A 3911-nucleotide genomic window follows, 5' to 3' on the forward strand; every position below is an offset into this window, starting at 1 on the left:
CTCTTTAAGTAAAAGCAAAATACAGCAGATACTAGAAATCTGAGACAAACACGAAAGAGATCTGGTGTCCTTACCTGTTCTCATTTACATGTGACTCCAAAGCAATGTGATTGACTCTTCAACTGGACAAATTAGGGATGGGCTATAAATTGGCCAACAACTCTTACATCCTGTGAATGATTAAAACAAAATAAAAACCTTGGTATTAATCAACGTTTTGATAATTGCTCCTAGCATCTCTAGCTGTGGCTCCTGAACATCACAAGTGTAGCTGACATGAGACACCACTGGGATTGGTTGACCATGTTCAAGGCAATTATGCACACGGATATTTCCACTGGATGAAATTGGCTGGGTTTTTTTAGGGATATAAAAAAAAACACCTATTTATAAGCTCTACAGTGCTCTGCAACATATTTAACCACACTTATTGTGACCTAACCCATTAGGTCACTGTAACGAGTGAGTTGCAGTTTAACCTGAACCAGAGACATACACTTTAAAATAAACAGCAAAAAGAGGGGAAAGGGGAAAATTAAAAAAAAAGTGCGGGAAAGCAAACCGAAATCGAATGGCAGTCAACGTTTACTTCACATCTTCGACCAGCGACAACCTGAGCCGCCACGACATGTTGTCCTGGGTCAACAACTCTCTTAAGTTGAACTACACCAAAATCGAGCAGCTGTGTTCGGGCGTGGCCTACTGCCAGTTCATGGACATGCTGTTCCCCGGCTCCATCACTCTGAAGAAAGTCAAGTTTCTGGCCAGGCTCGAGCACGAGTACATCCAGAACTTCAAACTGCTGCAGGCGGCCTTCAAGAAGATGCAGGTGGACAAGGTCATCGCGGTGGACAAGCTGATGAAGGGCAAGTTCCAGGACAACTTCGAGTTCCTACAGTGGTTCCGCCGCTTCTTCGACGCCAACTACGACGGTCGGCCGTACGAGCCGGTGGCCGCCCGCCAGGGCCAGGAGGCGGGCTCGACTCCCGGCGCCTCGGGCCTACACTTCAACAAGCCCAAGAAGACGCTGAGCACTCTGAGCGCCGCCTCGGGCCCGGACAAGAAGGACAAAGCCGTGCGATCGTCATCGTCGGGGACCTCGCTGCTTCGCTCCAAGGCCGCCCCGAAGTCGGGCGGCGGCGGCGGCGTGACGGCGGCGTCGGTGCAATCTCCCGCCAAGGGCGCCGCGGACAACAACAACAACATGGCGGGCAATGGCGACGCTCATCTGGCCGAGCAAGTGAGGGCCTTGAAGAGCGACCTGCTGGAGCTGGAGAAAGAACGGGACTTTTACTACGGAAAGCTGAGAAGCATCGAGATGATCTGCCAGGAGAACCAGCAGGAAGATAACGGGCTGGTCCAGCAGCTGGAGAAGGTGCTCTACTCCATCGAGGACGGTGTCAACCCCCGGGAGGCCGCCATTGAGCAGCCTGAGGAGCCAGAGGAATATTAACAGGGTGAGCCCATTCCCCTCCACAACTTACTGCAAATACGTGGTTAGAGTGTGACGACCCCTCACTTTCTGCAAAGTTCTTTTTTTACAGAAAAGAAAGGTGTGTGTGTGTGTGTGTGCGCGCACGCAAAAATACTAGTATAGTCTAAATTAAAGTGTACCTCCTTTCGCAATAAACAGGCTTCTATTGACTTGCCATGATTTCCACTCCTGGTTCAACAAAGGCGATAGAGAATAGAACCCCTACATTTGCTGCAGAGTTTTTAAACGGCAACTGTGTGTGCAAAAATGTTTGTGTAAGCTAAATTAAAGCGTACCTTCTTATTAAGCAGGCTTCCATTGATTACCATCACTTCCATTTCTGTCTAACAAAGCTGATTTTGTTTTTTTTTTGTCTGAATTCCTTCCCTGACACTTATTCATTTGTCTGTTCTAGTTTCCCTGGAGATGGAGGTACACTCAAAGTGCTGTTTGAGAGTTCCAGCTTTGACCCAGCCACGTTGACAGAGAGACAGTGTTAATCGTTGACTTTTGCACTGATCTATAAGTTAGTCAAGCCAGTTGGACTAAAGCATGTGGTTCTCGTTTGGTGGCTCTAGCCCATGGGGTAATTGGGGTAATCCCTCTCCTTACTGAAAAACCAAGTTTATGTATCTGCACACAGGTTATTGCCACTGATGTCTCCACAGCTTGGTTGAAAGTGGCTAGATAAGGAAGGTAAAAGTTTTGTCTGCAATGCCTTTGGCCATGAGTCATCGAATGAGTTTGTTTTGTTGATGTTAGCTGTAGTTCATTGCTCTGAACTCCAAGTCAGAATGTTTCAAGCTCCATTCAAATGATCTATGCACGTAATCCAGGCTGACATTTCAGTGTACTACTGAGGGAGTATTGCATTGTTCTAGTTGGTATCTTGTGAAGGAATAATTCCCAAAGTAGGGACTGATGGTCCTGTTGCAAACTTTTTTGAATTTTCTTTGTACTGATAAAAAGCAAAGTGGCAAATGGAGATTAAATGTTCAGCGTATCTTGCTATAAGAACAAAAATTGTTCTGTTATTGCCCCAACACTGAGTACTGCACATGGTTTGCACAGAATTAAATTTTATAACTAAGGATCTGAGGAGAAGATAGACAGGGACAACAGAATGTCAGTATTGTGAATGAAGTACATGCTGGATAAATAAAACAATTAAACTTTTTTTTAAAAAACCTTGCATTTTAAAAAAAAGCCTTTCACAACTTCAGAACATCCCAAAGTACTTAACAGTTAATGAAATACTTTTGAAGCTTAGTCACTTTTTCAATGTAGGAATGCAGCAACAAAACTACAAATAGGAAGCTCCACTGACAGCAATGTGACAGGTAATCTGTTGTTGCGGTATCCGTTAAGAAGTATATCTTTGCCAAAGCAAAGAAGAAAAATCTCCATGCTCTTATTCAAAGAATGTTGTGGGATTTTACTCCAATCTACCTCTGAGGGCAGACTGCCTCCAATGTAAGTTCTCATTTGAAAGGTAGCCCTTCCAAAGGTGGAGTCTTTTAGTAAAAAATGTTCTTTCTTTGTCTGGTGAACACCCTGCTGTAACATATCGAAATAAAGGCATTTCAACTTGAATCTGTCTGAGCTAACTATATTTTCCCTCCAACTATCAGAAGTTAGAGTAGTGAGATTATAAAGTTAGGACCATTTTGTTCTACAATGTGGGACACTCCTGTCCTCCCAGTTCTAACTGCTCAACACAGTAATTAAAGAGAACTCTCATCACATTACTGAGGGCTATGACAGCATTCACCAATATCAAAACAATGTTCATACTTTAGGAAAAATTACTGTATATGTAACTACTTATAAAAAAAAACTTTCATGTTTTGGTTTCTTCAAGCCCAGTGTGATTTGTTATGGATTAAGGTATCCACTTTCACGGTTAAACTAGAGCACCATTCCCTATTCTGGTACTTCTGCTTTACTAACCTATTTAGAAAGTATTCTATACCTCATTATTTTTCCAGGAAGTCCAGTTCTATGTTCTATTTGGCGCAACTTACTAGGCAGTGGCCTAATGATATTATCACTGGACTGTAAGTCCAAAACCCAAGTCATGTTCTGGAGACGTGGACTCAAATCCTGCCATAGCAGATAGTGGATTTTAATTTCAATGGCAATCTGGAATGAAGTCTCCAATGATGCTATAAAACCCCTGTTGATTCTTTTGGGAAAAACCTATTTGGTTCACTAATGTCCTTACCTGGTTGGCTATGTGACTGCAGTCCCTGTGCAATGGTTGATTCTTAACTGCCCTCTGGGAAATTAGGATGGGCAAAAAGTGTTCACTTAGCCAGTAATGTCCTATGAATGAATTTTTAAAAAACTCTTAATTAAATCTTTGTGGAAATAGCATTTCTAATGCAGTGACTTTCTAATTGAGTTTTTATTTCTGTGAAGTTTTTTTATTCTGCAG

At 43.0% G+C, this 3911-nt stretch overlaps 1 pseudogene; it reads left to right on the forward strand.

Moving 5' to 3' along the window:
* The first annotated feature begins 305 nt into the window (after positions 1 to 305).
* LOC140491337 (microtubule-associated protein RP/EB family member 1 pseudogene) overlaps positions 306 to 3911 on the forward strand; it is a 59631-nt pseudogene continuing 56025 nt past the window's right edge.

This window comes from Chiloscyllium punctatum, chromosome 19 (genome assembly GCF_047496795.1).
Source record: "Chiloscyllium punctatum isolate Juve2018m chromosome 19, sChiPun1.3, whole genome shotgun sequence".
In the NCBI taxonomy this organism is placed as follows: Eukaryota; Metazoa; Chordata; class Chondrichthyes; order Orectolobiformes; family Hemiscylliidae; genus Chiloscyllium; species Chiloscyllium punctatum.